General features: G+C 39.0%; 2 protein-coding genes across 2 annotated transcripts in view; both read left to right on the top strand.

Moving 5' to 3' along the window:
- The first annotated feature begins 5,336 nt into the window (after positions 1–5,336).
- LOC140714176 (secretory carrier-associated membrane protein 5) overlaps positions 5,337–23,318 on the top strand; it is a 366,120-nt gene continuing 348,138 nt past the window's right edge. Inside the window, exon 1 of the mRNA XM_073025052.1 lies at positions 5,337–5,405. The gene's annotated coding sequence lies outside the window, so the exon portion shown is untranslated. The remainder of the gene's footprint in view (positions 5,406–23,318) is intronic.
- LOC140714175 (uncharacterized) overlaps positions 21,698–23,318 on the top strand; it is a 46,178-nt gene continuing 44,557 nt past the window's right edge. Inside the window, exon 1 of the mRNA XM_073025050.1 lies at positions 21,698–21,747. The gene's annotated coding sequence lies outside the window, so the exon portion shown is untranslated. The remainder of the gene's footprint in view (positions 21,748–23,318) is intronic.

Raw genomic sequence — 23,318 nt, 5'->3', positions numbered from 1 at the left:
TAACAATCTCAGGATTGCTACCTGTGCCACGTGCGAGTGAGGCAAGGAACAGAAAGATTATACAGATTAATATGTGGCTGAGAGGATGGTGCAGGAGGGAGGACTTCAGGTTTTTAGATAATTGGGCTTTGTTCCAGGGAAGGTGGGATCTCTTCCGAAGGGACGGTTTACACCTGAACTGGAGCGGTACTAACATTCTTGCAGGGAAGTTTGCTAGTGCTTCTTGGGGGGGGTTTTAACTAAATTTGCAGGGGGCGGGGATCCAGAATGTGAGAGAGGATAGTGAGAGGAAGAATAAAGGACAGTTGGGGACTACACGGTTCCGGAATATTAAGTGTGTAGTAGAGAAAGGTGAGGTGGAACAAGTGCTAAGGAGGACACATGTACAGAGGGATGGTCTGACAGAACATGGAGTTAAATGTGCAGAAAGAATAAGTAAATTTAGGAAGGACAACAAAATTCTAGGGGCATATAGCTCGATGGGAGCTCGGGGAGCTGGGTTAAGCACAATAGGCAGCGATTCAAACAGAGAGGAGAAATGGGCTAAAAATTCTATATCTGAATACACAAAGTGTCAGAAATAAGGCAGATGAGCTTGAAGCTCAGGTGCGAATGGGTAGCTATGATGTTGTTGGGATAACGGAGACATGGCTGCAGGGAGATCAGACCTGGGAAATGAATGTACAAGGGTATATGTGCTATTGTAGGGACAGAAATGTGGGCAGAGGGGGTGGGGTGGCCCTGTTGGTGAGGAATGAGATTCAGTCCTTTGCAAGGGGGGGACACAGGATCAGGAGAAGTAGAGTCTGTGTGGATAGAACTGAGGAACAGTAAGGGCAAAAGGACCCTAATGGGTGTTGTCTACAGGCCACCAAACAGTAGCATGGATATTGGGTACAAGTTGAATAGGGAGTTAACATTGGCATGTGGCAAAGGTAATGTCGCAGTAGTTATGGGGGATTTCAGCATGCAGGTGAACTGGGAGAATCAGGTTGGTGCTGGACCCCAGGATAGGGAGTTTGTAGAGTGCCTACGGGATGCATTCTTGGAACAGCTTGTACGAGAGCCGACCAGGGACAAGGCTATTTTGGATTTAGTGTTATGTAATGAATAGGATTTGATAAACGATCTTGAAGTAAAGGAGCCATTAGGAGGTAGTGATCATAATATGATAAGTTTTTATCTGCAATTTGAGAAGGATAAGGGCAACTCGGAGGTGTCAGTGTTGCAGTTGAACAGGGGAAACTATGGAGCCATGAGGGAGGAGCTGGCCAAAGTTGACTGGACGGATATCCTAGCAAAAACGACAGTGGAACAGCAATGGCAGGTATTCTTGGGAATAATGCACAAGGTGCAAAATCAGTTCATCCCTTGGTGAAGGAAGGATTCAAAGGGGGGAAAGGGGCCACAGTGGTTGACAAAGGAAGTCAGATTGCATAGCATTAAAAAAAAGGAAGTATGACAGAGCTAAGGTGAGTGGGAGGACAGATGATTGAGAAGTTTTTAAGGAACAACAGAACTTAACTAAAAAGGCAATATGGGGAGAAAAAATGAGGTATGAACGCAAGCTAGCCAGGAATATAAAGGAGGATAGCAAAAACTTTTTTAGGTATGTGAAGAGAAAGAAGATAGTTAAGAACAATGTTGGGCCCTTGAAGAATGAATTGAGTGAAATTGTTATGGGAAACAGAGAAATAGCAGAAGAATTTAATAAGTACTTTAAATCTGTCTTCACTAAGGAAGACACAAGCAATCTCCCAGATGTATGGATGGGCCAAGGACATAGGGTAACAGAGGAAATGAAACAGATTGACATTAGGAAGGAAACAGTGATGAGTAGACTGATGGGACTGAAGGTTGACAAATCCCCAGGTCCAGATGGTCTGCATCCTAGGGTACTAAAGGAGGTGGCCCTGGAAATTGCAGATGCATTGGTAATCATTTTCCAATGTTCCTTAGATTCAGGATCAGTTCCTGAGGATTGGAGAATGGCTAATGTTATCCCACTTTTTAAGAAAGGAGGGAGAGAGAAAACAGAACTATCGTCCTGTCAGCCTAACATCAGTAGTGGGGAAGATGCTAGAGTCCATTATTAAAGATGAAATAGTGGCATATCTAGATAGCAGTGATAGGATTGAGCCGAGCCAGCATGGATTTACCAACGGCAAATCGTGCTTGACTAATCTATTGGAGTTTTTCGAGGATGTAACCAGGAAGTTAGATGGGGGAGATCCAGTGGATGTAGTGTACCTCGATTTTCAGAAGGCATTTGATAAGGTCCCACATAGGAGATTGGTTGGTAAAATCAAAGCTCATGGCATTGGGGGGAAGACATTGACATAGATAGAAAACTGGTTGGCAGATAGAAAGCAAAGGGTAGCGGTGAATGGGTGTTTCTTGGAATGGCAGGTGGTGACTAGTGGGGTGCCACAGGGCGCGGTATTGGGACCACAGCTGTTTACAATTTACGTCAACGATTTAGATGAAGGCATTGAGAATAACATCAGCAAATTTACTGATGATACTAAGCTGGGTGGCAGTGTGACATGTGATGAGGATGTTAGGAGAATTCAGGGTGACTTGGATAGGCTGGGTGAGTGCGCAGATACTTGGCAGATGACGTTTAATGTGAATAAGTGTGAGGTTATCCACTTTGGGAGTAAGAACAGGAAGGCAGATTATTATCTGAACGGTGTAGAGTTAGGTAAGGGAGAAATACAAAGAGATCTAGGAGTCCTTGTTCATCAGTCACTGAAGGTGAATGAGCAAGTGCAGCAGGCAGTGAAGAACGCTAATGGAATGTTGGCCTTTATTACAAAGGGAATTGAGTACAAGAGCAAGGAAATCCTTTTGCATTTGTACAGGGCCCTGGTGAGACCACACCTGGAGTATTGTGTACAGTTTTGGTCTCCAGGGTTAAGGAAGGACATCCTGGCTGTAGAGGAAGTGCAGCGTAGATTCACAAGGTTAATTCCTGGGATGTCAGGACTGTCTTACGCAGAGAGGTTAGAGAGACTGGGCTTGTACACGCTGGAATTGAGGAGATTGAGAGGGGATCTGATTGCAACATATAAGATTATTAAGGGATTGGACAAGATAGAGGCAGGAAATATGTTCCAGATGCTGGGAGAGTCCAGTACCAGAGGGCATGGTTTGAGAATAAGGGGTAGGTCATTTAGGACAGAGTTAAGGAAAAACTTCTTCTCCCAGAGAGTTGTGGGGGTGTGGAATGCACTGCCTCGGAAGGTAGTGGAGGCCAATTCTCTGGATGCTTTCAAGAAGGAGCTAGATAGGTATCTTATGGATAGGGGAATCAAGGGATATGGGGACAAGGCAGGAACCGGGTATTGATAATAGATGATCAGCCATGATCTCTGAATGGCGGTGCAGGCTCGAAGAGCCGAATGGTCTACTTCTGCACCTATTGTCTATTGTCAATATGTCAAACCTCGAAGTGGATAGGCTAAGCAGCAGAAGACCACAGTGGATTCCACTCCTGTACCTAATAAAGTGGCTACTGAGTTCATGTCTAATACTTGCTGTGAAGCTTAAATAAGTTTTTTAATATTTTCTCCCAGTTACTTGCTCCCTAAGCATAATTGAAATGTTTGTAAATTGTACTGCTTGCATTCAGTTGCAGTCACGTGAGACCTTACTACTGCTATCCCCAAGAGCCAGAAATTATGTTGATTACTCAGAGGGGAGTTGACTTTTAAATTGGTGACAGCACTTATTCTTTTGTTGCATGTTTTCTACATAGCGTGAGCACTTCAAACAAAACATTTCCTGGGAGTTTCCAGTTCTTCAGTGCTTAGTCAACAGAAACTGCCACTTAAATTACTACATTGTACAAAACTCTTTTCTATGTTTATTCATACAAAAGTATACTTGAAGTTTTTTTGATGGTTTAAAAACAAACCACATGAGATGCCATGTGGCAATTTCTCTCTAGTGGTCGCTGTGTAAAATATCCCTTTATATATTTTGGAATTAATTATCTACACTACTGTACTTTTGGTTTCATTTTTAAAATGCTGAATGTGCTTAGTATATCATGCCAAGTAAAACTGGAATCAATATTCTGCATTTTTATTCCATGTTCACAGTTGTATTTCTGCTTATGAACAATGTAGCTCTAACCACAACTGCACTAAAGTCATGTAAATTTGATGATATCCCACTTTTATCATTAGAACAGTTTTGAAAACTTGAAAGCATCTTTGCAGGAAATGCTCTGTTCCTAGTGTGGCCAATAAACTTATGAACTCAAGTTTTGTCATTGCTGTACTAATTAATTTTATTTTCATCACTGTTCACCAATTGTACCACATACATTATTTTTTGATGTTTCTTTCCTCTTCACTGTGCTGACAAAAATTTAATTTTCATTCTATTTTCAGTGTTCTGAAACATAATTATCAGTGCTTCTGCTCTATATCCATGGCAAATGACATAATAAACACAAAAAATAACACACTAATTCCTTTAACTCAATTTATCTCACTACCCCTTCAGTGCTTCTTGTGTCAGCTTGAGGATCTGTCAAGAATATCTTGGTTCTCGATCTTGCAGTTTCAAACTTTATAGAATTGCAATATAGAAAAGTGACATCACACTTTCCTTGGCCTTGCTCACCTAATGGTACTTGGTGTCCTCAAACAAATGATTTGCTGGGACCTACCTAATGATTTTGAGAACCTTTAGCAGATCTGATATATACCCTTGTGCAGAGATAGCCCTTCTAATCAGTGATTTTCTTTGTTTTGTTCCTGCCATAACTCAGCAGTTGCATCATGATGTATATATTTAGTGGATGAATTAAAATAATTGCTGGATAATTGGATAGAGGAGGCACAAGACAAAACAGCTGAGATGAGCAAACAAGAAATTTCTCAGTTCATTTGAAATCACTGGAGCAGGGGAGAAGGGGGTAAAAGTGATAAAGGTAGAGAAAATGATTCTTCAACAGGGCTGAAAGAGAAAGGAAAATGGGACTGGCTTAGTTGGACATATTACTTGGCATGGACAAGTTGGTGCAAAAGGCTTGTTTCCATTCTTTATGCCTCAGAAAATATAATCCTATAAGACTATGTATGATAGATTGAGAGAATTCCCATGAAATCATGATAGGGCATGTAACATAATTTGAAAGAGTAATAGCCTGTTCTAAATGTGTTTTAACAGCATAGCATAAGATCTACCTGTTTATTAATGAGTGTCAAATATGTGAATTGTTTTAACCATATTTAATGTGATATTAAGATGAACTGTTTTTTGTCTTCCAGAGAACAATTTTCCCCCTCTCCCAAAGTTCATTCCATTGAAGCCATGTTTTTACCAGGATTTTAATGAGATTCTAGATCAACATCGTGTCCTGGCAAAACGCATATACTATCTGTGGATGTGTGAGTACAGAAGCTATATCCCAGTTGAATTGAATGCACTCTAGATGTGACATGCACCTTTGTAACATATCTCTAAACTTCCAAACATTGTTACAACTCTTTTAGTTCCACATGCATACTTGAAGTGGCATTACTATTGGCTTTTGATATTTCAAAACTTATCAAATATCTTTACATAATTGATTCTAAATTGTTTTAAGTCTTTCAGTGTTAACTTTTACTGTCATGTTGAAGTTAAAATATACCTAATAGGCCATTTGGCTCAGTAGCATGTACTAAACCTTTCCAAATTCAAATCCAGCAAATATAGATGGAATTGAAATCTCTATATGGATTTGAATTTTCCTAGGCTAGGGAGTGGCTTTGGCTTCTGACTCAAAATAAGTATGAGGTCCCAATTTTAACAAAACTCCACAGTCTAGTTCACATTGGTATTTTATTATGAGAAAACCTGGTAAGATCTGTGCATGTGTGGCAAATTATATAATTAAGAGAATTGCCTTTGTGAAGTTCCCTCCACATCAAAATTGGAAGAGTTAATGCTAGCTACATGGGAAACTGGAAACATTATTCTAATTGCTATCTAGGTGTTTATAATTTCATTCAATACAATGTCTAATATATTCTGCAAAAAAAATCAATGAAGCTTTTTGGAGCTTAATGTTAACAAGGGCTTTAAGTGTGATTTCATGGGATTTTTGAATACTGCCAAATGTTGCCTGGTCACCCTTGATCTGTGTTCACTAAGGAGGAGGATTTTGTAATTAGAAAATTCAGAGATGGGGATGACATTGTCTACTCATAGTGATCACATCTAGGACTTCTGGAAATTAGCAAATGGATAAATGGCCTGTTTGCTAGTCTCATGGGTAGGATGTGAACTCTTGGCAGTGAGTTGCAATGGAAATGTTTGAGACCTCTATCACATCACGGATTACCCATCACTACTACTAGCCTAAAAATAAAATACTGTATTTAATTTTAGTCCCGTCATGTGCACACATTGGCTACTTTATTAGATACACCTGTACAGTTGCTCATTAATGCAAGTATCTAATCAACATGTCACGTGGCAGCAACTCGATACATAATAGCATGCAGACATACCCAAGAGGTTCAGATGTGGTTCAGTCCAAATGTCAGAATGGGGAAGAAATGTGATCTAAGAGACTTTGACAGTGGTGTGATTTTTTTTTTTAGTGCCAGGCGGGGTGATTTGAGTATCTCAGAAACTGCTGATCTCCTGGGATTTTCATGCACAACAGTCTGTAGAGTTTAAAGAGAATGGTGTGAAAAACAAAAAGCATTCAGTGAGGGCAGTGTTGTGGGTGAAAATGCCTTGGTAATGAGAGAGGTCAGAGGACTGGTTCAAGCAGATAAGAAGACAGTAACTCAAGTGACCACACATTATGACAGTGGTATGCAGAAGAGCATCTCTGAACACAGAACACATCAAACCTTGAAGTGGATAGGCTATAGCAGCAGAAGACCAAACATGCACTAAGTGTCTACTTTATTGGATACAGAAAGTACCTAATAAAGTGGCTATCCCATGTAAGTGCAGCCCAAATTCTCTCTTATCTGTGTGTTTGGTGTTTGCCCCTAGAAAATCAATGGAAAATTTGTGTATTCATTAAAGAGAATCAAATAATCTGGCAGCTGTAAGTAAAGCTGTCTTTCCCTTTTCTAATTTCTAATTATGATTTATAATTTAATTTTTTATTATATTTACTTCGATTTGTACTTCAGGGAACGCGAAGCGCGGAATCAAATATCGCAGTGATGATTTTTCGCTCTAGTATCAATTGTTTGGTGACAATAAAGAGCCTGAATGCAAGATATTCTGCAGATGCTATAAGTCCAAAGCAACACATACACAATGCTGGAGAAACTCAGCAGGTCCAACAGCATCTATGGACAAGAATAAACAATCATTTTGGTTTGAGATCCTTCATTAGAACACACTGAATGAGGGGTGTCAGCCCAAAATGTCAAGTGTTTATTCATCTCCATAGATACTTCCTGACCTTTTTTGAGTTCCTCTAGCATTTTCTGTGAGGTAAAGAGCCTGGACAAGTTTTTCCTTTGCTTTAATGCCTAGTGTCTTTGTAAGTTTTTTATTTTTCTTAAAGTGGATAAATTTCATGATAAAATGCATTCATTTCATCATTTACAGATGAACTAAAATTTATCATTTGTTTTGCGAAGATTGTTTCTACAGAGCCTTTCTAGGGTGAACATGTTTTATTTTAAATAAACTTGCTGTGAGCAAATACAAAAAACATTGCACTGAATTATTGAAATGCGCTATAATTCTGTGAACAGCCATAGAGATCCCAAATTTAAAAAATCTAAAGAGGAACTAGAGTTTAGTGTGCTATCAGAGTACAAAGGTAGTTTGTACTTCCAGTTGTCTTTCTGCACAAGAGTTAAATCAGTGAATCAAATAACATTGTGGATTTTCTATGAAACATTGAAATATAATGCACAGGAGTAGGATGTTGATCCCATTGTAGTAATGCTTGCCAGGAAGGATCTTTTCATCCCAATCCTCATTACCAGCCTCCAGTCAACAGCCCTGCTGGTCAAGCACCACCAGATTGTACCACTTCTACCTACCATTCTTCCAGGTGGAGGTGCCTTGAATATTTCAACAAAAGCATGGAAATGTATAACATTATTAAGTATAAAGCTTTTATATATAGTAGCAATGATGAATGTAAAATATTGCATGTTCACTGGTTGATCCGTGTTAAATTGACAATTTTCTCCATTGAGCTCATGGGAGCTTGAATAATGAATGTGCATTTATGAATTTGATACAGTTACTTCTCCAGGAAAACCAGGAAGCACATTTGTTGTAGCAGGGAATACAAACAGCAACACTGTCAATAATCAAGTATTCTGGTACAAGTGATGCGGATTGAGAAGGAAACTCGTGGCTAGGGAGCAAGGAGAACTCTGCTTCTCTTTTTGCAGAGACGTGGTAGTTCAAGTGCATTTGGGAGTATTTTTGGCTGAAATTTAGCAACTTCAGCAATGCTCTCCACTACATGGGCATAAGCCCAAGTTTTGTGCAAAAAAATCACAATCCAGTTTATCTAAGACATAATTGTTGATTTTTTTTTAATAGTACCGTGCGATATCTTGGAATGCATACCCAGCTTTTTGTTGTGACAAGAGTGTGGCAAGCTATGGCAGAATGTGAAATACACCTAATTTCATTATTCCATTTGATGTCTTGCTTTAACTAGATTAATTTGTTAGGATTGTGTTACTGCTAATTTTGGTTTGACTGATGCAAGCTGAATAAGCTGTTCTGGTTCCAGCATTAATACTAAGGTGCACTCCAGTCATTTTATCTATGGATTCAAAAGTCAAAATATGACCCAGATCATTAAATTCACCTTTATTTGTTAGTTATATATCAGTCAAAAATGTGCTGGGGGAACTCAGTGAGTCAGACAGCATCTGTAGAGGAAAATAGATATTTAACAATCTTGTCAACCTGGGTCAAGTCCAGGTGAAAGGTCTTCATCGTCCATTTCTCTCCACTGATACTGCTTGACCCACTGAGTTCCTCCAGCACCTCTTCCATATTGCCTCATCTCCCAGCAACTGTAGACTCTTGTGTCTCTATATGGCATCTCAGTTAATGTAATAATTGTGCTACATCTGTGTTAAAATGGGATATAGCATGCAAAAGAGGAAAAGAATATGAAATAGTTATTCTAAACAAATTGGTCAATTACAATATTCTTTTCGGTTAACTTGCCCCTTAAATAGAATATATTTCTGATCCTTTTTCATTTTACAAGGCAAATTTCTGTTAGTTGGATTCAAAATGATAAGGGATTAATATAGGTGGGTATTTGATTGACATGAACTAGCAAGGCTAAAGAGCCTGCTGTAAGTCTCTATCATAAAGAAGATTAATGAAAGCAATATGTTATCTTTCAAAACATTAGATGTTTAATACGGTTTATAAATGAGTTTTGATATTTGCCTTGAAGATCGTAACTATGTACTTACTACAAAATTTTGTTTTTAAATCAAGATTTTGCACTTTTTTTCACATCCCACCCCTATTCCAACTATTCAGTTTTCTTTTATTGTCTAAAGTTAAGCTAATAACTTTTGCAGTTTTGCTTTCCTTTCGTGCTCTGGTGTGGAAAGAAAGCCACAGGCACACAGCACTATTACATAATAAGAAATTGTCTTAATATTGCAGGGAGCTAGTGGGAGGGTTTGATTGGGAACTAGGTGTCTGGGGGAGAGGTAGGCTCCCTTAATAGAAATATTTTGATGGTGCTGATAATGCCGCAGTAGTTATCTTATAGAAACCAATCCTTAAAAATAGCAGTAGACTGGTAAATTATCCTAAAGTTTAACCTGGTATTAGTGTCTGGGTATGCAATTACTGCTAATTACACAAACAGGAAATACCTGGGAGCTTCTGCTTTTTGTATCTTCCAGGGTTTAGTTCACTACCAACTAGAGAAGAATTAGATCTTCTATGCTTACAATCTGATGATTAATACATATGATATAAAATATGGTACAGTTTAGGGTAGTAAGTATAAGCCAACCAATCTCGTCAGTATGTTGGGAAATGGTCATTATGAAGAATTTTTTTTAATGATCAGGTAATTTCAAATAATAAAAGAAAGCATGACCCAATTTGTTCTCAAATGATTTTCAGAATGTTTCTGATGGATAGTAACTTTACTGTAAGAGTGATTAATGGAACAATTTAGTTCTAATTTTCAACTAGTGTATTGCTTCTTTGTTAATACATTAGTTGTCATTGCTAATTAACTGGGGAACATTTAGGATGTGAAATTCAACCTACAGCAGTAAAATGTTAAATTATGTGGACATTACAGTCAATAATTAGAACAATTGAATGCAACTTATGAACATAATTCCAAAGATATTAAAGCATTTATTAACACCATCAGTTTTGAACATTATGTCGAAGTACTTGCCTGTTGAAATATTATTTAAAATGTTCTTGGGCATGATTAATTTAGACAGTCTTTCTCAAAATTATAATATTTTTAAAAATATAATATTCACCTCCTTGGTAACACCTTCCTAGTGGCCTTCATTTTGTATCACTGGTATCTATAGAGATACTATTTTCCTTATGAGAACTTACTCATGTTTTTTTTTGTACATCACAATGTCAAAACATGCCAACGTGAAATGTAATTCTAAAAGTATAATAAATTCACAAGTTTTACCAAACTTAAAAATGGGAACCTATAATTAAATGGTGGTACAATTGAGAAGGAATAGTTATATTGAATCACTAAATCTAGGAGGAAAATGGAAAAGCTTTTATCAAAGTTATAATGGGCGGAGACCATGTGGGAAGTTGGATTATCACAAAATAACAGCTATTTAGTCCAAAATGTCCATGCTTGTTCTTTTAAAATTAATTCCTCTCTGCCTTTCATTAGACCTCCTATATTAATTTTTCCTTTCATTGTTTAACTAATTCCCTTAATGTCTTTTTTTCCCTTCTAGGATCTGTTTTAGAACACATTTTAGGCAAATATCCTGATCTAGTTCTACAAATTCAGAATCGGGTTTAATATCACAGGCATATGTCGTGAAATTTGTTATGCGGCAGCAGTATGTGTCAATTTATTAAAAATTAAGTAGTGCAAAAAGAGGGGAAAAAGTAGTGAGATAGTTTTCATTCAGGAATCTGATGGCAGAGATGAAAAACCTATTCCTGAATCATTGAGTATTGGCCTTCAGACTCCGTTACCTCTCCTTTGATGGTAGTGAGAAGAGGGCATGTCCTTTGTGATGAGGGTCCTTAATGATAGATGCCGTCTTTTTGACGCATTGATCCTGAAGATGACATTGATGTTAGGGAGGCTACTGCCCATGATGGAGCTAACTGAGTTTACAATTTTCTGCAGCTTATTTTGATCCTGTGCATTGCCCTTCCCTCACCCCCTCTATACTAGACAGTGATGTAGCCAGTTAAAATGCTCTTCACGGTATATCTTAGAAATTTGTGAGTGCCTCTGGTGACATACCAAATCTCCTGAAGCTCCTAATGAAATACAGCAGCAGCTGTTGTGCCACCTTTGTTACTGCATCGATATCTTTCCACTTCTGATCCCTCTGAGAACTGGTATGTGTTCTTTCGTCTTAACCTTTCTGAGGTCCACAATTGTTTCTTTAGTCTTGAGTGCAACACCACTCAACCAGCTGATCTATCTTGCTCCTGTATGCCTTCTCATCACCATCTGAAATTCAGACAACAATAGTTGTTTTTGTCAGCAAATTTATAGATACCATTTGAGCTGTGTAGCCACAAAGTCATTGGTGTAGAGAAAGTAGAGCAGTGGGCTAAGCAGAGATCCTTGAGATGTGCCAGTGTTGATTATCAGTGAGGTAGAGATGTTTCCAATCTGCACAGACAGTGGTCTTCTGGTGAGGAAATTCAGGATCCAGTTGCAGAAGGAAGTACAGAGACAAAGGTTTTAGAGCTTTTTGATCAGAGCAGTAGGAATGATTGTGTTCAAAATAAACAAGATGCAAGAGAACTTAGTTGAACGATTGCTATGCTTTATAATCAAAATGACTAGTATGTTTTTCTATATAAGTGACCCCTTTGGAAAATATTAAGCTACCCTTTTTCTTGATACGTACATAGTCTTTTTGGGTGTGAACTGCTCTACATAAGCTACAAGTCCTATTAAATACCTTGAGCCAAAATAAATCTAATAGTCAAAAGTATTGCAGTTTATACCACTGATGTCTTTAATGTAAACTCATTTCTTCTGGAGTGATGAAGTGTTAATAATATTGTCATCTTTTAAGCAAGAGGATAATAACTTGTAAGTGTTGCTTCTTCCCATCAACACAGTTTGCTAACTTGTATGCCTGGTGTAAAATGGGATTTTGATCTTTTGCTTTTAATTAAAGTATAAAAATTAACGTTTTAAACACACTATAGTTGTAGTGAGCTCTACTGTATCCTGATGTTTTCAACACTGATTGAAGTACATCAGAAAGCAACTCCCCTTTTCATTGCTTGCCTAGCTCTTTTGTATTGAGAAAGAAAATAATGCTTCCTGGTCACAGGTTGCACAGTGAAGAAACAGGCCCTTCAACCCACTATGTCCATGCTGGGCTTTTGCACATCTCTATTAATGCTATTTGTGTTTTTTAATATAGAAATACAGCACAGTAACAGGCCCTTCTGGCCCAGTGAGCCCAGTCCACCCAATTGCACCCATATGGCCAATTAACCCAGTGGTCCCCAACCTCTGGGTATGGGTCTGAAGCATGCAGAGTGCAGCAGTAGCCAGAATGCACCCAGCACATCTTTAAGAAAAAAGCCAAAATAAACAAGCTAATTAATTAGGTGCTGCCTGGCACGTAAAGGTCGGCCCAGATCAAAGGCAATTGCAGGCTCTGGGCATGCACCACATCTGCCCCAAAGTTTCACCTCTCAGAGGTGATTGCCTCTTATCTGGGCCAACATTTACGTGCCGAGCGGCACCTAATTAATTAGCTTGTTTATTTTGGCTTTTTTTTTAAAGATGTGCTGGGTGCGTTCCAGCTACCACTGCACCCCTGCATGCTTGGCGGCCAGGAGGTTGGGGACTACTGACTTAGCCTACTAACTTGCCCATCTTTGGAATGAAGGAGGAAACTGGAGCACTGAGAGGAAACAAAGCAGTTATGGGGAAAGCATACAAATGCCTTACAGACAGCAGTGGGAATTGAATGTGGAAGCTAACATTGTGCTGTCATGCTACCATGCTGCTCTCATTTGCATGAAAGTCATATCCTTCTGTGCCTTGCCAACCTAAAAATATCTCTTAAAGATTTTTTTTCCTCTCTGATTCCAATGCCACTTCTGGCAACGTGTTCCAGATATCAACCACAAATTCTAAAAATGTTTTCCCCACAGAGCCCCTTTAAATTTATACCCTTCCATTATAACAAACACAAGAAAATATGTAGATTCTGGAAATCCAAAGCAACATGCACAGAATGCTGGAGGAACTCAGCAAGCCAGATAGCACCTATGGAAAAGAGCAAGCAGTCAACATCTCAGGCCGAGACCCTTCATCAGGTCTTGAAAAAGAGTATTGGCTCGAAACATGACTGTTTGTTCATTTCCATAGATGCTGCCCAGCCTGCTGAATTCCTCCAGCTGTGTGTGTGTTGCTTCCCTTTCCACTATTACATTTGCAGAGAATAACTCTGCTAGATTTTAGACTATTCACAACGAAATGGTGAAAAATGTGTCCCCATGTAGTTTCAGGAGTATCAGCTAAGCATTTGCAGTGACCATCACATTGCTAATGTACTGCAAAATAAAAGATGCTTGAGATTTTTAAGTTTTCAGAGAATGCTTGATGGTAAATAGCCCATCAATGCAATCTAGAGGTTGAATTTTCTTTAATTGAACGTAGCCGCAGTGCTATATTTCAGTTTGAGAGTATTAGCTGTGTTGCTGGAAAGTTAGAAACAGATTTTGAAGAAGGCTAGATTCCTCTTGCTGCCTTAATTTACCTGGAGGATGTTCCATTTTAAGTGGCTTTTTATTCATAATACAGGTATTTAAGTCCTTTTGAAAGAAAGCAGGATGTCTTTGTGTGTATTACCACTAGATGGCAGCATTTCAACATTTTCAGGATCACTGCATTCTTTCTGGAGAGAGAGAAAGATCCATGGTTTGCAATAGCAGTGTTATTTATTTAGTGATGCAATGCAGAGTGGGTCCTTCCAGCCTTTTCAGTTATGCTGCCCCAGCAACCCCCAAAAAACCTGATTTAACCCAAGACAATTTACAATGACCAGCTAACCTACCTGGTTTGTCTTTGGACTGTGGGAAGAAATTGGAGGACCTAGAGGAAACCCACAGGGAAGACCTACAAACTACTTGCAGAACCTTGGAATTCGTCAAGCTGTAATAGCATCACGCCAACTGATTCAAGTCAAAATTCTGCTTTAAATATCAATACTTTGATTTTCAGCTGTCTTAACTGTCAATATTTTCAATTTTATAAATGTAGTTTAAACTACGGTATAACTTATTATAAACAGTATATACATTGCCTTGAAAAAGTATTCAACTCACAACCCTTTGTTCACAAGTATTAGAACTAGGGATTTTGATCAATGTACAGGCAGTCCCCGGGTTACGTACGAGTTCCGTTCCTGAGTCCGTCTTTTGTACGTAAGTCGGAACAAGTACATCCGGTATTATTTAGCGTCAGTTAGTCAAACATTTGTCTTAGTATATAGTATATATTTTATCTTTCTATGCATATAAAACACTTAAGAAATGTATGTATTCCAATAATTAAACCACTGCGTTGCTTAGTAATATTTGTAGCTCTCATCGGGGCAGGGCCTTTCACATGCTCCATTATTCTCACTTTATCCTTTAAAGTTGTTCCGATCATTGACCAACTGTAGCCTAATGCTTTTCCAATGACCAATGACATTTCAGCACTTTCCAAACGCTTTATTATTTCCACTTTATTTTCAATTGCGACCGCTTCCCATCAATGGAACAGAAACACTGTGGGCGGCGGGTTCCAAGCTCCGCTGGCTCCCAAGGTCCGCTGGGTCCTAAGGACCACAGCACTGAATTGCTCGGGTCCTAAACTCCACCGCACTGAAACAGGCTAAATGGGACAAGTGGGAGCTGTGCTGGGTTTGGGTATTTGATCCTTCACAATATTTCACGTGGGAATTTAAACTGGAGGTGACAGTGATTTTTTTTTAAACGAGGTCAAGTCACGAGCTCGACATCAACCCGGCATGGATGGTACGGGAGTCACTGGATCGACATCAACCCGGCACGGGAGCAGTCTGTCACTAAATCGAACTGTGAATCCTCTGTTCTCTAGCCCAGTGCTGATCTGACTGCACCACCAGCCGACTGGAATGGGGGGGGGGGAGGGGGGGTGGGGTTAGGGTGAATCCTACTAAGAAAAATTTAAGCCAAATACAAAGTTAAACACTCAACACTGTGTCAATGGCAATGATTTAGAATGGCGGACGGCGTCGTGATCCGACTTTAAATGGCGGATGGTGTTCTCCTTCCTCGGTTTGTAAGTACGAGTTGTCTGTAAGTCGGGCGTTTGTAACTCGGACTACCTGTAACTGATGAATTTTACTTGTGAATCGCGTGCTCCTTTTTCACAGTAGAACCCAAAAAACAGGGAAAATTGTAAAGCATGAAAACTGAAAAATTCAATAACTAAAATGTCAGTTCAAAAGCATTCACCCGCCCCACTCCCCACCAGCCCTTTGCTTAGTACTTAGTTGAACCACCTCTCACAGCTATTACAGGCAGTAGTCTTTTTGGATATGTCTATTAGCTTTGAAGTAAGAATCACCCATTCATTCCTCCTTGCAAAATTGTTCAAGCTGTGCCAGGTTAGTTGGGGAGTTGTAGTGGACAGCAATCTTAATCTTGCAAGAGATGTTCCATTGGGTTAAGGTCAGGACTCTGACTGGGCCATTCAAGGACATCAGTTTTCTTCATTTGAAGCCACTCTATGGTTGTTCTAGCATTGTGCTTTGGGACATTGCCCTGCTAAAAGACTAACTCCATCCCCAGTTCAAGCTTTCTGACAGAGGCTAGCAAGTTTTTAATCCAGGGTCTCTCTTTTATTTAGCAGCATTTGTCTTCCCAATAATCCTGGCCTGATTTTCAGTCCCTGTTGCTGAAAAGCATCCCCATAACATGATGTTACCTCCACCAAACTTTATGTTATGGGTGCAGTTACCTGGCTGATTGCATGGTATTAGATTTGTGCTACACGTGCCACTTAATGTTGAGACCAAAAAGTTCCACTATAGTTTTATCTGACCACATTAACTTTTACATCTTTATAGTATCTTCTGAAGCTTTGCAGAGTCTTTGTGGGCAGGGCTTCTTCCTTGCCACTCTTCCATAAATGCTGTTTGTGTAAAGTCTTAGAGATTGTGGAGCCATGAACTTCATCTCCATTTGCAGCCACTATACATTATGCCATTATACATTGTGTGGTTAGATAATTCTCAAACAAAAGTTTGTATACATAGTCATAAATTCATAGAGTACTACAACATGGAAAAAGGCCCCTTGGCCCATCTAGTCTGTGCCAAACTATTATTCTGCCTAGTCCCATCGACCTGCTCCCATAGCCCCCGATAACATACCTATCCAAATTTCTTACGAGCTGTTGAAATCAAACCCACATCCACCACTTCTGCTGGGTTCATTCCACACACTCACCGTCCTTTGAGTGAAGAACTTTTCTTTCATATTCCCCTTAAATATTTCACCTTTCACCCTTAACCCATTACCTCTAGTTCTAGTCTCACCCAATCTCACTGGAAGAGTCTTGGGCTGAAACATCAGCTATTTATTCATTTCCATAGATACTGCCTGAACTGAGTTCTTCTAGCATTTGTGAGTGTTGCTTAGTGGAAAAAGCCTACTTTCAACTACCCTATCGATCATTCAATCGTTATGTGTGTATGATGTGGGCCTATATATATAAAATCTCCCCTCATTCTTCTACATTCCAGGGAATAAAGTCCTAACCTATTCAGATCTATTCAGCCTTTCCATTTAACTCAAGGTCCTCGAGTCCAGTCAACAGCCTTGTAAATGTTCTCTGTACTCTTTCAACCTTACTGATATCTGCCAAAACTGCACAAAATAGTCCAAATTAGACATCACTAACATTTTGTACAACATCAACATAACATCCCAGCTTCTGTACTCATTAGTTTGATTTATGGAGACCAATATGCTAAAAGCTCTCTTCACGACCCTTTCTGCCTGTGCAAAAATACCTCTTGCATTTATGCACGCCAGAATTTAATGCCAAACTGCAGTCAGGGAAAACAACAATTATGGTGATAGACCAGTAGAGGGCACTCTACCATACTATCTTCACAACCTGTACCAGGTAATCTGTGTCAAAATGATATTCCTAAATAAAATGGCATAGTTCCACTCTTCCATTCACTGCGAAAAAGGAAGTAATTTCTCCACACTATTGTAGGAGTGTAGCCTAGCTTCCATCAGGGAAACCACATCCTGAATATGTAAGCTACATTCAGTAATTTTAAATTCAGATAGACTTGGCTCCTCATTTATGTCTATGCTTGCCTCTCTTGATTTGGTGGTAGAATCATAGAAGTTTACATCATAGAAAGACCTTTCACCCATCATGTTCATGCTATTCTGGCAGGGCTGGCCTCGTGACTCTCATTTTCAGGATGTGTCCCTTGGTTCCAGAGGTCTTTCACCTCTTTAAGGGTCTTTGTTTTCTGCACCAGAACTCTTCTCTGATATAATGCTATAGTGTGTCCACAACTCTTTTAATGTAAAGCTAATTATCTGGGGAGCAAAATCTATAGCTTTTAACACTGGCACTGCCCTTGGTATCACTCCTCTATGATCTGTAGCATCGTTTCACTTGAAGTAGGTATTAATAAGGAAGCGTTGTATGATGGCTGTAGCAACTAATAAGTCAAACAATAAGAAGCTGTCAAACTTTCCATCTACATTTTAAGGAACATATTACACTTGAACAACATTTCTGGAGACCATAAATTCTGGCACTGATCATTTGTACTCTTTGCCCTATTGTATTGTAAGGCTGACATAATTTCTAGTGTTCAAACCACAAATTGGCTTTACCTTGGGGATCCTTCTGTGTGTCTGGGTTATTTCCTATCTTGCGTCAATGACTTCCTAGTTACTGTTGGAGACAGCGTTCCACTGATTTAATATCAATTATAATGCTTGTAGCCATTTGGTACATTGTTTCTATGAATATATTGTTGTTACGTCGGAAGAATTGAGCAGTGTACCATAATCATGCAGAAAGTTGTAGGATGATCTGATTGGTCCACTTGTAGGTTCCCATGTTACAATCATATTGCTGTTTCCATGGTCATCACACTTTTCCTTACTGTGATAAAGCCCAAAGTCAAGTTAAAGAATTGTTCTATGATCTTAGATTTCATATGGAGAAATCTTCAAATAATCAAAGTGCCACTCTCCAGGGGTTAACTCCATTGTGTGATTTTTTTTTTTTAAAGCCATTATGTCATGATCAGCTGATGTTCTGGTTGATAAACTGCAATATCCTGATACTCCTGTTTGCAAATGTCAAATGGCACTTTGTCTCTCATAGAGATGCAATAGTGAGACTGCAGTGTGTGAAAGGGGTTGTTACTTTTATGGAAGAGGTGGTGGGGCTTGTTTCATTGGCATAGTGTCAGCAATGGGTACAGTTATGGAGGTCATGGGTCCTTGAGTTGGTAAATGCAGTAAATGTTGTGCTCAACATGTCGCCATATGTAGATATCTTGTTTCATTTTGGAGAGGCAGCACGGTAACATGAGCTTCTGGCCCAACGAGCCTATGTCATTCAATTACATGTGTGACCAATAAACCTACTGACCTGCACGTCTTTGGAACATGGGAGGAAACCAGAGCACCGGGAAGAAACCCAAGTGGTCACAGGGATAATGTATAAGCACCTTACAGACAGCCGTGGGCTTAAACCTAGTTCACTGGTGCTAAAATAGCATTAGGCTAACCACAGTACTACCATGACACCCTTAGATATGTGGAGATCAGGTTGCAGTTACATGTACAATCATGGACTAGTGTCAGAGCATTCCTGTTTTGCATAAATTGAGTTCTTGGGATTTGGTCATGCCTCTTGATAACTGACCCACTCTAATACCCATGGAAATGCTGACCTCCATGTTAGTGTTGCCTGCGGCATGTGACTCATGGCTGTTGTGTGCTACTTGATGCTTTATTGCAGTGAACAGCATCACACTTGCAGTGAATCTGATTGGCTGCCTAGCTTGGTTGATTGGAGGAGGAGGAGCTGTCAACTTTGGACTGGCCTTTCTCTGGCTGATAATGTTCACACCATGCTCCTATGTTTGCTGGTTTAGACCAATCTACAAGGCCTTCAAGTAAGTATTCAAACATCATTCAATTTCCTCGGCTCCCTTCACATGGGTGAGAAGGTTCAAACATTTTATCATCAAATCATAAATTATTTGGCCTTTTTGGACTAGACTGTTACATCTCCATTTGGAAGAATATCAAAAATAAATGTTTTCCATTTGGATGTTCTACTATTTCAAGTTTCTAATTATGCTCAAGTAAAGTTAAATTTTTGTCCTTTTTAACTAGTAGTTTGGTTTTCCAGTTTTTTAAAATTTTATAATAATTGCATATGTTTCCATTGTCCAAATTGCATCCAAGGATTACATCAGGTTGTTCACTGCTTTAGTATAATGAATCCTGAAAATAGGTACCCTTGGGTTAAAACAGAACCATATTCATTTTCAACAAACCAGTTTTCAGTATGCTTTAGTTGAAGGCTTTTGAGGAGATTTAGCAAGAGCAAGACTTGCCACTAACTGGTGAGTTTTCCTTGAAGAGTAGAAAGGATAAATTGGAGTATTTTGTATGTACAAGACATGCAAGGGTATGAAATGCTTTGCCAGAATTGGTACTCAAATCAAATCTGTAATTTCATGTTTAAATGTGGATCAATTTTTGAAGAAAGATTAGAAAAGTATAGGTGAACAGACTGGTCTTCCCCCGTTCTTTCCAGTCCTGAAGAAGGATTTCTGTCCAAAACATCGTGTTTATTCATTTCTATAGATAATGCCTAATCTACTGAGTTCCTGCAGTGTTTTGTATGTGTTGAGACTGTATAGCTTGCTCTTTTGGTGCAATGCAATGGGGAAATAACTGCCCTCAGTGCTGTAAAAACCTATAGTTATGTAGCTTAGCATCATCGCAAATAAGAGATGACCTCTCTTCAGGAGTTTGCAGTGATGTTCTCCCTGGGAAGCATCTGGGCAATTTGAAGATCACAAGATTAGTGAACTGCAGCATAAATTTCCAGTATTCAAAATTGCTAACTGAGACTTTGCACTTGGATCTGCATGTAATTGTCCATGACTTAATATAGAAACAGAAATAATTAACTACTTAATTTGGGTATGAAACAGACTGGTATTTTGAGAGTTACCCACATGGAATGAACGGAGCCAGTGGAAAATAACCATATTACTTGCTTGACTAAATTAGTTTTCACTAATAATTATTGAAACTGCCATGACTTTGGGGCTTCAAATGCATGTCTAGCCTTATTGCTTCATGTTTCCATTTCCATTTTTGTTTGGCCGAGGACATACAATTCTACCATAATTGAAACACATTTTTCTTATCTCGGGTCATGCAGTAGGATTATTTCTTTGTTGGAAATTGTGTTTTGGAGATGCAGTTTGTTTGCCAGAATTGATGCTGATGGCACACTAACTCCATTGCCAAAAAATGCCAGATGTCCTCATCTCAATGCAGACGTTATTGCAAAAAAATAGATTCAATACTTAAAATGTCTAAGACCATTTTTTCCCCTCACAAGAAGAGTGTCTTTCAATTAGTTTTAAACCATGCTCTTTACTTATTTTCCCCTAACACTGTCATATTTCTATCCCAAACAGTTCACTTAGTTCTCATTAGTTCTGCTGTTTGGGGGATTGTCATCATGGATTTTGCAATACTCCCGTCCCCATTACCCTTTTTCCCTTCAAAAGTCAAACTGGAAAACAAACTACTCCATCTGAACTAGTTGCTGGTGTTTTTTTTTGTTCTGCTTTGAAAATTATCATTTTAATTTATTTCAGAACCATGTTAGATCACTCTTAATTTGAAAAAAAAGTTGTGAAAAGGGAAATTTGCACTAAATCAACATGAACTCAGTTTCACCTCTAAGGAGTACCATATTTAGAAAAAATACTGGAGATGTAAGGCTATTGGGTCTTGTTCTTACAATCGTTGCTTTTATCAGAAAAAAGAGTTGGTGAATCTCCTTTTGTGATAAAAGTTAAATTGGCATTTTGCATTTATTATTTAACCAGTTTTGCTGTCGGATATTTTAAAAACAAACATTGAAGTGAACATTAACTGTGTACAGTTTGAATTTTGAACTGTATTTTTGCTCCGGTTTTTGGCCATTCGTGACAAGTGTTGTGAGATATTGATTTTATTTCAAATGGGAATTTAAAATTTTGTGTGGATCCTCTGAGGCAGCTATTTTATGTGGATGGTGGGTGTATATGGAATGTTTTAATCGCAAGGTTGTTAACACTGGTAATTGCTAATTGTCTGAAAATGTCCTCTGTCATCTGTTTGCACTTTTAGGTCAGATAGTTCATTCAATTTTATGGCATTCTTTTTTACATTCATGGCCCAGCTGGTGATCAGCATTATTCAAGCAGTAGGAATTCCTGGCTGGGGAGTCTGGTAAGGATTACTTTTTTCATTGCATGTGAACAGTAACAAACTGGTTATTGCTGCCATTCACTTGAAATTGTGTTAAATGGGATCAATCAAAGGGGTCTATTCAGAGAAGAGCAACCAATGACATATAACTACGATGTCAAGCCCAACTTTTAATACACTGCAAATGTTTTGAGGTTGTTATTCCAGGTGGATTTTACTTTATGTAACAGAAGATTTTGGTTTCCAAACTCCACTGTACATCTGTCTTTTTGATCCCACTCTTTGCAAGTTCCACTTCCAACAGTGTTTTCAGAGTGAAAAGGCAGAGGTAGAAGTCAGGTGAGAGCTCAGGGTGAACTTTCCCAAAGTTCCTGACAACATTTCAGGGAGTAGAGTTGCTGCTTCACAGCTCTGATGATCTGTAGCAAACCAGAGGACATAAGAGACTGGAGCACCCAGTTGGTAGGTTGATTGACTGCTGTAAGTTGCCTCTAGTGTGGAAGTGATTGGTAGAATCTAAGGGAATGTTAGTGGGAATATGAGGAGAATAAAATGGGATATGTGCAACTGTGTGCTTGATGGTCTATCTGCATTTAGTGAGCTGAAGGGATTAGTTCCTTGCTCTGACTCTAAATTCACTAATTTCTTGAAGTATTTCTATGGCAATGCTTATGCCAACCATTCAATGTCTGGTGAGATGCTGAAGATGTTCTATAGGTCAGTTGTGGAGAGCGCCCTCTTCTTTGTGGTGGCGTGTTGGGGAGGAAGCATTAAGAAGAGGGACGCCTCACGTCTTAATAAGCTGGTAAGGAAGGCGGGCTCTGTCGTGGGCAAAGTACTGGAGAGTTTAACATCGGTAGCTGAGCGAAGGGCGCTGAGTAGGCTACGGTCAATTATGGATAACTCTGAACATCCTCTACATAGCACCATCCAGAGACAGAGAAGCAGTTTCAGCGACAGGTGACTATCGATGCAATGCTCCTCAGACAGGATGAAGAGGTCAATACTCCCCAATGCCATTAGGCTTTACAATTCTACCGCCAGGACTTAAGAACTTTTTAAAAGCTATTATTAATGCTTTTGAGTTAGTGATTTAGATGCATATCATATTTTTTTACTGAGTTAAGTATTGTATGTAATTAGTTTTGCTACAACAAGTGTATGGGACATTGGAAAAAAGTTGGAATTTCCCCATGGGGATGAATAAAGTATCTATCTATCTATCTATCTATCGTACTCAAAACCTTGGCTTATGAAGGAAGGCATTCCAACTGCCTTTATCACTACCCATCTATCAGATTCATAGAGCTTTGGACTTGCACCCTGAGGCCACGCTGTAGATCAACACGACTAAAATACATGCAATGCACTTGGGTATGCCCTACCAGAATTTGAGTTCCTAAAATGCTTTACTTCCTGTTTCATCTGTCACCACTTTGCCCAACTTTCCAGCTGATTTATGTCCCACAACTACCATCAATCTTTTTGTGTTGTCTTAAAAACTTACTGAGTATACCAACCAGGTCAAGTATTACAAACCACAAAGGCTGCAACACTGATCCCTGCAGTGCACCACTTGTTACACGTTTCTA

The sequence above is a fragment of the Hemitrygon akajei genome, chromosome 21, assembly GCF_048418815.1.
Source record: "Hemitrygon akajei chromosome 21, sHemAka1.3, whole genome shotgun sequence".
NCBI classification, from domain to species: domain Eukaryota; kingdom Metazoa; phylum Chordata; class Chondrichthyes; order Myliobatiformes; family Dasyatidae; genus Hemitrygon; species Hemitrygon akajei.
Note: the sequence above shows the minus strand (reverse complement) of the source record. Positions and strands in the feature narration are given on the sequence as shown.